Source organism: Lathyrus oleraceus, chromosome 3 (genome assembly GCF_024323335.1).
Source record: "Lathyrus oleraceus cultivar Zhongwan6 chromosome 3, CAAS_Psat_ZW6_1.0, whole genome shotgun sequence".
Lineage (NCBI taxonomy): Eukaryota > Viridiplantae > Streptophyta > Magnoliopsida > Fabales > Fabaceae > Lathyrus > Lathyrus oleraceus.
In genome coordinates this window covers 211,433,572-211,447,033 of record NC_066581.1, presented here as the reverse complement: position 1 = coordinate 211,447,033, position 13,462 = coordinate 211,433,572, and the positions used below count along the sequence as shown (strand labels likewise).

The window sequence follows — 13,462 nt, the reverse complement described above, 5'->3', positions numbered from 1 at the left end:
CTCCTTGAGCGACACAATTTCATGTCTCTCAGAAATTTTAAGTTAATTGTGCGAGGAGGTAAGGGGTCTAGGGTAGCCATCTCATTGTTCAGGTTAAGTGCCCGAGCAATAGACGTAATCAATCCACCAAAAGAAATCGGTCCCGCCTTATTCAGAGTTAAAATCATATGGGCGAGCATAAATGGGACCGAATTAATTTTCCTATTTGTGAGGCTTCCTTGCAAATATAGAAGCTCTCTAGCGTTAACCTTATTTGGATTCTCCCGGCCAAAAATAGTGCATGCCAACAGGTATCTAAAAACTCTGATGGCCGGGTTATGGATAGTTGAGGCAAGAACTCCTTCAAAAGAGTTTATGGAAGTGTTCGATAAACGCTCCCAGAAGGAAAATACCTCAACAGACCATTCGGAATCCAAAGGGGCCTCACAAATAGCACCTTCCCCATGAGGGATCCCTAACAAGCTGGCTAGTTCGTCGGTACTGAATTGGTATTCAACAACAAACATTCTAAATTTGACAGTACCAACTGTACTAGCAGTGTTAGGGTTGACAATATAAATTAAGGAACTTAAAAATTCGATTGTCAGTCGCTCATAGGTGGGTTCTTTGTTGATAAAGAAATTATGCAAACCTAAGATGTCTAATAAATGAAAAATGCTATGGTAGATACCTAAAGTATAGAGACAATTTTCGTCAACATGCCTTGTCAGGAGAATTTCCCGATTTTGCAACCGTTCAATGATTTTTCTTTGTCTCTCCCCTGGTTTCCCTCCTCGAAGAATGAATCCGTTGAACTCCATTTGAATGCTCTTGAAATATGGATGAAGAAGATGAAGTGGTTGGTGAAAAGGTTGGATTTTTACAAAATCCGGTGGATGAAATCGAAAATGGAAAGTGGATTAATGATTTGTGTGGTATGATGGTTACGAAAGTATGAGCTTTTTGTGGGTTCAAGGGCTTTTTTCCAAGGTGAAAAAATGGGTTTTAGAGGTTGTAAGTTGCAAAAATGGTGAAGAAAAGTGGTCTGCCCCGACCATTTACAGACGCTGTGGCGGGCGCCACAGGTCCTATGGCGGGCGCCACAAGGCAAAATCTGGCTGGGCCAGATTTTGGTCCTTTGGTTTGGGCTTCGCTTGTCTTTTGCCTTTGAGGGGTCTGGGTAGCATTTGTCTTGTGATTCTCCTAGTTTCTTTGACTTGCATAATTTTATAAAAGTAAAAACGAAAAATAAAAAGTGAAACTGAAACAAAAACAAAAACAGAAATTAAATATAAATAAATAAATAACTGAAAAATTAAAATGCAAATAAAATATAAAACATATATAGATAAAAATAGAAATACTAATGTATAGTAGTAGTTTATATAATATCCAAATGCGATAATGTAAAATGAGTAATGCAAATACGATAAATATATAAAAGAGAAATAACGTGAAATGGTAAGATCAGGTATTAGGGGTGTCGTTTGTCTGAGTGGATCCACGGAGCACGGCTATCTCCTGCCTGAGCTCTGCGATCTCCTGATATAGACAATCGGCTTCAGTAGCATGGGTGAGATCAGACACTCCTATCTGTAAAGTTAGGTCCGCCACTTCCTGTCTAAGCTCTGCAATCTCTCTATGGCACTCAGCAATCTGGGTGCGTATGTCGGGTGTCTGCAATGAATGATTATTAGAGAGAACAGTGATTCTAGGAGATGGTGGTGCAGGTGTGTATTCAGCAACTGGGGGCGATCTCGGCTCCTCAACGGTCTCTCCCTGGCCCTCTAGAGCATAACTCCAATTCGCTGGATCATGCACACTGGTCATCATAGGATCTGGCAATGTGAAGTAATGGATGGCCTCGCTGTCGACTAGCAGTCGGAACTGACATGGGTGGAAAGAGGCTCTCCTCATCAATCCTCTAGTCAAACAGAAATCGATGTCCATGGTGGTATATCCACAGTAGGTCCGAAGATGCAACAGCTTGCGAGACAGACCCAAAGCGACTGCAATCTGTGTGATGATTCCACCAACATGGATGACTCCTTCGGTGGATCTAGAGATACCGCTGAGATTATTCAATAAAAAGTTCCCACATGCTACTGGGCGAGACTGGGATGCGCAAAATAATAGGAAGATCTCCTCTTCACTTAGTAGTGTCTCTGCATCCGGTCTTCCCAGGAAGGAATGTGCTAATATCATCTAAAAATATCTGAAGGTTGGGTTATGTATGACATAAGATAACTGTGTAGATGGATCCTGGCTTCCTCCACCTGATATATCACTCCAAAACTTCTCCACTTTCTTACCCAGGAAATATCCCATAGGTGTCTCCGGGATAGCATCAGGAGTAGTCTGGAAACCTAATAAGTCGCCGAACTCTTTCTGGCTGAAGGAGTACTCAACTCCAAAGAGCCTGAAAGCAGCATACCCATCTGGTCCAGAATAGGGGTCGTAGTCGAATGAACTCAGGAACTCCAAAGTCAGGTTCCTATATGTGTTACTCAAGTCATCAGCAAATTTGTCCCAGTGGAGCTGGTGGCTAAGGAATCGGATACTAGGCTCGATACCCAGTGCCTCCATACAATGCTGATCAGGGTAACGTGTGGGTGCCATAGGGCGCTGGTATAAAGCAATGTAGCGCTCCCTCTGAGCATTGTCTCTATAGGCAACATGCATGTCATCAAAACTCTGCATCCTGTAAAAGTTAGGAAAGTGATCCTGAAAATACAAACCATTCAAACTTTAGTCTCAATGCAAAATAAGATAAAATAAAATAAAAATAAAAATAAATGTAAATAAATGCAAAAAAAGTAAAATGAAAAGAAAAACCATGGGTTTCCTCCCACGCATCGCTTGTTTAACGTCATTAGCTTGACGGTTAGAATTTATACACCTGTAGTAGTATGAATCGGCGGATCAATTAGGGTGTGGCTCGAGTAGTATGCTGGAATGTCTCCTCCTTCGTAGAGCTTCAGTCTTTGTCCATTTACAATGAATGGACTACAGGTATCGTTCTTGATTTCTACGGCTCCGGATCTCAGAATCTTGAATACTTCGAAAGGACCAGTCCATCTTGAACGTAGCTTCCCAGGGAAGAGTCGTAACCTAGTGTTGAAAAGGAGAACAGAATCGCCTATATTGAAGTTTTTCTTTACTATTCTTTTGTCATGATAGGCTTTTGTTCTCTTTTTATATATTTTTGCATTCTCGTAGGCAGATTGCCTAAGTTCTTCTAATTTATGAATGTCTAGGGTACGCTTTTCTCCAGCGGCTAGGTAGTCTAAATTCAAAGTTTTAATGGCCCAATAGGCTTTATGCTCTAATTCGAATGGTAAGGACATGATTTTCCATAAACTAGTTGGTAAGGGGTAGTTCCTATAGGGGTTTTGAAAGCGGTTCTATAGGCCCATAATGCTTCTTGAAGCTTCTGAGACCAGTCTCTCCTAGAAATAGAAACAGTTTTCTCTAGGATTTGTTTTATCTCCCTATTAGATACTTCTACTTGGCCACTAGTTTGTGGGTGGTACGGTGTTGCTACTCTATGCCTAACTCCATATTTTCTTAAAAGTTTGTCAAATATTCTCGATATAAAGTGTGATCCTCCATCGCTTATGACTAAACGTGGTGTTCCAAATCTAGGGAATATATAATTTTTAAATAGTTTGATTACTACCCTAGTGTCGTTTGTGGGTGCAGCTATAGCTTCAATCCACTTAAACACATAGTCTACAGCTACTAAGATATACCTATTTCCTAAGGATGGTGGAAAAGGTCCCATGAAATCTATACCCCATACGTCAAAGAGTTCTACTTCCTGAATGTTTCTTAGAGGCATTTCATCACGTCTTGAAATGTTTCCAGTGCGTTGGCATCTATCACATTTGACAATGAAAGCATAGACATCACGCCACATGGTAGGCCAGAATAGGCCAGTTTGAAAAATCTTGGCGTATGTCTTAGAGGTACTCGCATGTCCACCATAAGGTGCAGAATGACAATGCTCGATAATATTATTTACCTCTTCTTCTGGAACGCAACGGCGAAAGATTCCATCTTTACCCCTTTTGAAAAGGAGCGGTTCGTCCCAATAGAAGTTTCTCACATCATGGAAGAATTTCTTCTTGCGGTGGTAGTCAAGATCAGGGGGTACTATATCAGCAGCTAGGTAATTAACGAAATCTGCATACCAGGGTACGTTACTTATTGCTAAGGAATTTTGGGAATGCTCATAAGGATCTAGGTTATTGTCTTCAATGGTTTCCACTTTAGCGGTCAGTCTATCATAGGCGAAATCATCGTTTATGGGTACTATTTCAGGTTTTAGATGTTCTAGCCTAGAAAGGTGATCGGCTACTACATTCTCAGTGCCTTTTTATCTCTTATATCTAAATCAAACTCTTGTAGTAATAGAATCCATCGGAGTAACCTGGGCTTGGCATCTTTTTTACTTAATAGGTAACGAATGGCAGCATGATCGGTGTAAACAATAATTTTTGCTCCTACTAGATAAGATCTAAATTTGTCTATAGCGAAAACTACAACGAGTAATTCTTTTTCGGTTGTTGCGTAGTTAAGTTGGGCAGCATCTAGGGTTCTACTGGCATAATAAATGGCATGTAATTTTTTATCTTTTCTCTGTCCTAGAACGGCTCCAACTGCATAATCACTAGCATCGCACATTATCTCAAAAGGTTCCGACCAATCGGGCGGTTTCATAATGGGTGCAGAGATTAATGCTTGCTTTAAAAGATTAAATGCGTCGTTACATTTTTCGTCGAAAATGAATTCAGCATCTTTCATTAAAAGTCTGGTTAATGGTTTTGTTATTTTGGAGAAGTCCTTGATAAAACGCCGGTAGAATCCAGCGTGTCCAAGAAAGCTTCGGACTTCTCTGATGGTTTTTGGTGGTTTTAGGTTTTCTATCACTTCTATTTTAGCTTTATCTACCTCTATACCTTTTTCGGAAACTATATGTCCTAAAACTATTCCTTCGGTCACCATGAAATGACATTTTTCCCAATTTAGCACGAGGTTCACCTCCACGCATCTCTCCAGGATTTTCTCAAGGTTAGAAAGACAATTGTGAAAATTGAATCCGCAAACCGAGAAATCGTCCATAAACACTTCCATGATACCATCTAGGTAATCTGCAAAGATTGACATCATGCAGCGTTGGAAAGTAACGGGGGCGTTACAGAGGCCGAAAGGCATTCGTCTATAGGCAAAGGTTCCATAGGGGCATGTAAAGGTAGTTTTTTCTTGATCTTCTGGGTGAATAGGTATTTGGAAGAATCCAGAGTATCCATCTAGATAGCAGAAGTAAGAGTGTCTGGCTAGACGCTCCAACATCTGGTCTATAAATGGTAAAGGGAAATGGTCATTCCTAGTTGCTTTATTTAATTTTCTATAATCTATACACATCCGCCATCCTCCTTCTAAACGTTTTGCTACATGTTCGCCTTTATCATTTTGCACGACTGTGATGCCTCCCTTTTTAGGTACTACATGCACAGGGCTCACCCACTTACTATCCGAGATCTGGTAGATTATACTTGCCTCAAGTAACTTAAGAACTTCCTTCTTAACAACATCACTTATTATAGGGTTTATTCTTCTCTGATGCTCCCTAGAGGGTTTTGAATCTTCTTCGAGCGAAATCCGATGCATGCATACTGATGGGCTTATACCTTTCAGGTCAGAGATATTATATCCTAAGGCTGAGGGATATCTTCGTAAAACGTCTAAAAGTTGGTTCGTCTCCTCTTGGCTCAAGGTAGCACTGACTATAACTGGGCGGTTCATCTTTTCATCGAGGAACTCGTATCTCAGGTTCTTAGGCAGTTCCTTAAGTTCTAAGGTTGGTTTCTTAGGGCATGGCATAGGATCTGGGGTAAGGGATAAACATTCGTAAAGGTTATCATCGATGTAAGGTTCTTTAAAGTCATCATCTTCCTTTATGGGGGTTGACGGTAACTTGATTGTTTTTATAATTTCTTTTTGTTCTAATTCTCTAACACATTCATCAATGATATCTAAGGCATAACACGAGTCTCCCATCACAGGTGCCATAAGAAATTTCGAAAGTATAAATTCTATTTTCTCGTCACCTACCTCAAATGTCAACTTTCCTTTCTTGACATCTATTATGGCTCCTGCAGTTGATAAGAATGGTCTACCTAGAAGAATTGGTATATCATTATCTTCTTTGATGTCCATGATGACAAAATCAGTAGGGATAAATAGTTGACCTATCCTAACAGGAACATCTTCCAAAATGCCTATCGGATATTTGACAGATCTATCGGCTAACCGAAGTGACATCTTAGTGGGTTGTAATTCTCCTAAGTTTAACCTCTCACAAACTGCTAGAGGCATCAAGCTCACACTAGCTCCTAAGTCTAGAAAAGCTTTTTCGATGACATGATTACCCAAAAGGCAAGGAATGGAGAAATTTCCAGGATCTTTATCTTTCTTTTCTAATTTGTCCTCGGAAATAGCATTACATTCCAAAGGCTTCGGATCGTCAAGTCTACGTTTGTTGGTAAGGATGTCTTTCAGAAACTTTGCATAAGAAGGTATTTGGGTGATGGCTTTTGTGAAAGGGATTTCTACATGAAGTTTTTCTATAACTTTAATAAATTTTTGATATTGTTTATTGGTCTGGGTTTGTTTGAGTCTTTGGGGATATGGTATAGGTGGTTTATATGGTGGGGGCGGTACGTAAATTTTATCTTTAGGTTCTTCTCCTTTATCTCGACCTTCCTGGTTTTCAGATTCCTCTGGTTCCTTTACTTCGTTCGGGGGTTTGGTACATTCCTTAGAAGTTTCGGGTTCACTTAATCTTGGGTTTGGTGGCTCATCATAAGCGTTCCCACTTCTTAGGGTAATGGCATTGGCTTGTCCTCTCGGATTTTGTTGAGGTTGTCCAGGGAATTGTCCTCCAAGTGTAGTCTGAGGGGCTTGGTTTAAAGCTACCTGAGAGATCTGGGTTTCAAGCATCTTGGTATGAGTAACTATTTGATCAACCTTGGTTCCTAACTGAGTAATCAATTCGTTAACATGAATGTTTTGATTCATGAACTCCTTGTTTTGTTGGGTTTGAGCGGTGATAAAATCTTCCATAATTTTCTCAAGGCTCGGCTTTGGTGGTACAGGTTGCATAGGTTGATTTGATCTAGGGGCTTGATAACTAGGTCTCGGAGGTGCATTATTTTGAATAGGGTTATTGTTTTTATAGGAGAAGTTAGGGTGATTCCTCCATCCAGGGTTATAGGTATTCGAATATGGGTTCCCTTGGGTGTAGTTCACTTGCTCGGAGTGGGTTTCGTTTAATAGACTGCATTCTGCGGATTGGTGTCCTTGGGTTCCACATATCTCACAATCCGACGAAATTGCGGCTATAGTATTCGGGTTCGTGTACATATGCTCGACTTTGAGGGCTAATGCGTCCATTTTAGCTTGTATCATGTCTATAGAGCTTAGTTCATGCACTCCTCCTTGGGCTTCCTTCTTCTCAACTGTCGCTCGTTCGACTCCCCATGATTAATGGTTTTGAGCCATGTCTTCGATGAGGGCACTAACTTCAGGGTAAGGTTTGTTCATCAGAGCACCGCCGACAGCAGTGTCGATGGTCATCTTTGTGTTATAATGAAGTCCATTATAGAAGGTTTGAATGATTAACCAGTTTTCTAAGCCATGATGTGGGCATGCTCGTAACAACTCTTTATATCTCTCCCAAGCTTCGAACAGTGATTCTCCATGGTTTTGGGTAAATCTAGTTATATGGTTTCGAAGAACGGCGATCTTACTCGGGGGAAAATATCTAGCAAGAAAAACTCTTCTAAGGTTATCCAAAGTCGTAATGGAATTGGGTGGAAGGGAATCTAACCATGATAGAGCTTTATCTCTGAGGGAAAAAGGGAATAATCTTAAACGTATTGCCTTAGGAGAAGCTCCATTGGTTTTAAAAGTATCTGCTAATTGAAGAAATATTTTTAAATGTTGGTTAGGGTTCTCGGTAGCAAGACCCGCGAATTGTCTCTGTTGCACTAATTGTAACAGAGATGGTTTAAGTTCAAAATTATTGGCTGGTATGATTGGGTTTACTATACTAGAACTAGGTTCTTCATTAGATGGTTGAGCAAAGTCCTTAAGAGGTCTTTGGTTTTGATCTTCGACCATAGCTCTCTTAATCCTATGAAAGAATAAACGTGCGCGAGCGTAACGTTCAGGTTCCGCCAGAGGGTTTACTAAGCTTAAACTTCCGGTGCTGCGAGTTCTTCGCATTGACCGGCGGGAAATAACCTAAGTCTAAACGATATAACAACAGGAAAATGAAACTTGACGAAATTGGTCCCCGGCAACGGCGCCAAAAACTTGATGCGTTGGAAAACTTGATATTCGCAAGTATACGAACGCGTCAGAGTAATATAAAAGATTATCGTATCCACAGAGACCAAGTGTCAATCTATCGTTATCTGTCGTTATGGGGTTTACCAAAGGCGGTCAAAATAAGAGTTTTGTAGTGTGCAATAAAAAGTAAAGTGTTGAAATAGATTTAATTAATAAAGACAGGGTCGAATGTAATTCACGTAATCAATTGATAATCCAAGTACTTGCTAATAGAACTACTTATGGGTAATGTTTCCTACTTTGAAAAGAACTAATTTAACAGGAACTGTCACTTTCGCGTATTCAGAACCGAGTTGTACTCCCTAATCAAACCCTCTTATTGTCACTTATAAAAAGGCGCGCATTGCGTTAAAGTAGTAAACCTATTTTTAAGAAATATAGTATCTTGACTAAGTTGAAAAGTATTATAACCTGGATTTCTTAACCAAAAGAGGTCTCACGAACCAGAATCTAAACTTATAAACGCGTCCGAAAATAGTTTTAAAATATCTTTTCTTCTTGATGTTAAAAACTCCTAATGAACCAAACAAAGCGCTTTCGCTGTTTTTGAAATAGTTAAAAACAATTAAGTTTATAAAGACGTTGGACGGCTTTCGATCTTACCCAACGGAATTGAAGTGCGGGAAAACTTAAGTTGAAAGTTAAAATAGCCCTTTAAGTGTTTCTACGAACAATTGTATGGATTACTGGTTTAATTACGATCCTTACATTCTAGCCTTATAAATTTAGCTAGACATGGTAAAGTAAAAGTGCATTAAAGTAAATAAAAGTAGTGCGAGTGCGGAAAGTAAATAATTTAAAGCGAGTGCGGGAAATAAATAAAGTAAAAGCGAGTGCGAGGAAATAAATAAAGTAAAAGCGAGTGCGGGAAATAAATAAAGTAAAAGCGAGTGCGGGAAATAAATAAAGTAAAAGCGAGTGCGCGAAATAAATAAAGTAAAAGCGAGTGCGGGAAATAAATAAAGTAAAGGCGAGTAATAAAAACCTGCTCCAATCGGAGGGCAGAGTAAATTGTAATGCGGAAATGTAAATGGCGGCAGGATTAACTTCCTTCTAAAGTGCTCCAAACTCGATTACAGACTCTATCACAGACTTGATGACACAATTGTGGTAACACTCCAATGCGAAGCGATTACCACTATAAAATACTGAATATATGCCTAAGTGAAACAAAGTTGCTTCTGAGTTTGCCTCTGCTCTAAGTTTGGATGATTGTAAAACTGAATTCGCGTTTCTATTTATAAGCAAATAAAAAAGGTGGAAATGACTTGGATGCCCTTCAACTTGAAAATAGAGGAAACCGTTTCCTTCTTGTGGCGCCCGCCACAAGGCTATGGCGCCCGCCACAAGCACAAAGTGGGGCGCCTTAGTGGATGAAGTGGGGAAACATGGGAGTTGAGGAAGTTGGACTTGGACACGTCATGGCTTGGTCTGTGGCGCCCGCCATGGGGTAGGCCATAAGCACAAAATGCTGAATTTTAGGGTTTTTAGCTCTTTTTCACTCCTTTTCTCGATCGGGGCTCCGATTAAAGTAAAAACCTGAAAAGAAAGGAAAACACAGTAATAACACAACAAAATGACAATAAAATGACTAGAATGCATGTGAAATCGGAGTCAAAAATACGTAAATTTTAGTGTGATCACGCAGCCAAACGAAACTTACAAAGCATGTTATGACATTCGATGATATACCTTCTTGAATCAGTGCGTTTCACTGTAAAGTCAGCAAAGTTGTTCATGTGGAATTTTTTGATTGACAAAACACATTCTTCTTTGCTACGAAACATGTCTCCCACCTTTAATTTGCCTACTGGTCTCGGATACGGATTATAGAAGACACTGTCGGATGTTTCATCGTCGTGAAGATCCATATTTGTCATATGTTTAGGCGGATTGTAGACATGACTAGGAGGTATTGGTGGTGGTTGATCATCATCTTCATCATCGTTGTTCAACATGTGATCAACCTGTATCTCGGTCTCCTCTTCTTCTTTATCAACAATGTCGACTTCTACTTCTGCTTCTGGGTTGAGTTCATCTGACCATTGTGCATCATCTGCATCAGCTTCACCAACTTCATCCTGATCGGTTAGTTGAGACTGTTGAGATGGTATACATGGTTGTAGAGTAATGTACAGCTCGATACAATTGTTGCCTGAATGTTCATGACTAACAAACATGTATTCAACATCTTCATCGTCTCGTACCTTAAGGGGGGAAAACTTGCATTGACCATTCTCAAAAAATATTGGATTTTGATATGTGATCTTTGACACAATACCCAATCCTATAAAGGATTGTATTCTTTTTTTCAAATGCAAAAAGGTTGCATTTCTCTTGATCGTGATTCTAATGGTATCAATGTTTCGAAAATAAAAACCATGAAGCTCAGACTCAAAAGTTTCACCGTTGCAGTGAACGTTGACACTGTATAATGATGAAGATGACATTGTGGAGATGAAAACTATTTTCCTACTGCAGATGAATGTGAGTGAAGTGTCTTGGATGTTGATAGTAAGACACTTAAATAGATGGTATCAGTGTCTCACATGCTAGCTAGTTCTGAGATGATGTGTCGGACATTCAAGCTACTCTGAGATGATGTACCAAGAATGCAAGCTAGTTCTGAGATGATGTGTCAGTCATGCAAGACAGTGTGAGTTGATGTGTCAACCATGCAAGCTATCAAGAAGTGACTCTTCAGCATGCAGGAGACAAGACAGCCACGTGTCGGACATGTAAGATAGTTCTGAGATGATGTGTCAGTCATGCAAGATAGTCTGAGATGATGTGTCAACCATGCAAGATATCAAGAAGTTAGTCATCAGCATGCAGGAGAGAAGACAGCCACGTGTCGGACATGTAAGATAGTCAGAGATGATGTGTCAACCATGCAAGCCATCAACAAGAGACTTGTTCAGCATGCAGGAGACAAGACAGCCATGTGTCAGACATGCAGATGGTGTCGCCAAATGGATTGGCGCCTCCACTTAATCCTTGTACATGGTCGCCAATTCAAGTGGAGACACCATGCAATCAGACCTCGAAACCAAGCATTCAGACCTAGCCTTGCATGCATGTCCCTATGGAGGCGCCAATTTGAATGGCGACCCCTCTTTAGGATTGTACATGGTCGCCAAATGAGGTGGAGACACCATGCAAACACAAATTTTTATGCTCTCATCCATTTGCCTAAAAATACATCCACTCCTTCAACACTTCTTCCACACCAACATTCTCACTACTTCCTCTACAATACTTCTTTTACAATTTCATCTTCAACAACATCTTCTAGTTTCATCTACACCAACTCCCCAACAATATGTCTTTACTCACAATGGGCGAAGCACACAGAGGAACAGTTGCTAACATCGCAACATATGTAAGTTTTTTCTTTTCTTAACTTTTTATCTTTCATCTACACCAGCCCCATTTTATTTTGAAATACCAACTTAGTCAAGTGTTATATTATTTCTATTATAGGATGTATCAAGGTTTCGAACTCGAGTCCACGAATTTGTCCCAATGGACCCGATGATTCAACCTTATGTTGAACTCGCCGGTTTTGGTCATATTAGCAAGATTATGTCTTGGTCTATAGATAACAAGTTCATTCTAGCCTTATGCGAAAGATGGAGGCCAGAGACACACACATTTTGGTTTCCAACCGGTGAGTGTACCGTGACGTTAGAAGATGTCTACATGCTTTTAGGACTACGAATTGAAGGCAAAGCTGTTAATGGTAAGACCAACTATGCAAATTCAATTTGCATGGAGCTTTTAGACACTGATTTGTTAGATAATAATGCTAGAGGTCAAGGTATACTACTGTCACGCCTAAAGTCATATTATAATAGTTTATATTTAGATGAGCATTCTACCGAAGATGCTCGAATAATAAAAACTAGGTGTTACATTATGCTGTTAATAGGATCCTTTTTATTTCCCTAAGGTAGTGGTTCTAGCATGCATATTATGTACTTACCTCTACTTAGACATGTAGATAGAATAGGTAGTTACAGTTGGGGATCTGCTTGTCTAGCCTATCTTTATAGTTCGTTGTGCAAAAACTCCCACAAAGACACATCTACATTTTCTGGATGTGCTGTTTTGCTACAAGCATGGGGTTGGTCAAGACTACCGTCTCTAGCACCGGTCAATAACAACCCTTTCACTTTTCCATATGCAAAAAAGTAAGTTGTTTAAATTGCTATATCTTTACTTACTTCCTTAAAGTTTATTACCTCAAACTAATTTTTTTTAACTTTTTGGTGTAGATGGTCGGCACGTGGTATGAGTTACAGTAGATGTCCGAGACATTGTATTACTCAGTATCGCAACCTGTTGGATCACATTCGACCGACAGACGTAAGCAAAATAACTTCATTATTTCGTTATATTATGTTAACTTTTTCTACATTCATTATAATCCTATCTTCTTTAACATTTCAGTTCATTTGGCTTCCATACCTTAATCTGGATCATGAGCATGAGGTCAACGCTAAAGACGCAGGCGTATGGACAACATGCACACCGATAATACGGTTCACAACTGTGGAGATGCACAACACCGATCGTGTGAAGCTGCAGTTCGGTATGGTTCAGAATATCCCAGATTCCCCAGCTAGCCTAGGAGAATGGCATATGCGTAAAGTGAACGACCAATGGAACTTTAACCCTTGGCAAACCTTCGCAAGATCGGAGTGTCGCAAGTGGAAGCACCATCATGACCATGTCTTAACTGACGCAGTCATGCCAAATGAGGTAAAACCAAGTCGTACTTATATGGCTTGGTACAGATCAGTTGGTTTTCAATTCATCGCCGATGATATGTACCTCTACGACCCACGCCAGACAAGTTACACACAAGAAGGATCAACATCTAACCCCTAACAACATTCTCAGCCCGGTTACTCACAACCCCCTATCCGTCAAACTTTTCGTTCCACAAACACACAAACATACAACCAAAACATGCCATTCACCCAACCTCAATACCAAAAACATACCCCATACCACCACCAACAAATTGACCATCAACCTGAGACCGAACATCGCTTCGCAC

General features: G+C 40.1%; 1 non-coding gene across 1 annotated transcript; it reads left to right on the top strand.

Moving 5' to 3' along the window:
- The first annotated feature begins 7,675 nt into the window (after positions 1–7,675).
- Positions 7,676–7,782, top strand: LOC127133398 (small nucleolar RNA R71). Its single transcript, XR_007807377.1, has one exon. It is a non-coding gene; the product is annotated as a small nucleolar RNA R71 (small nucleolar RNA).
- Positions 7,783–13,462: the final 5,680 nt, after the last annotated feature.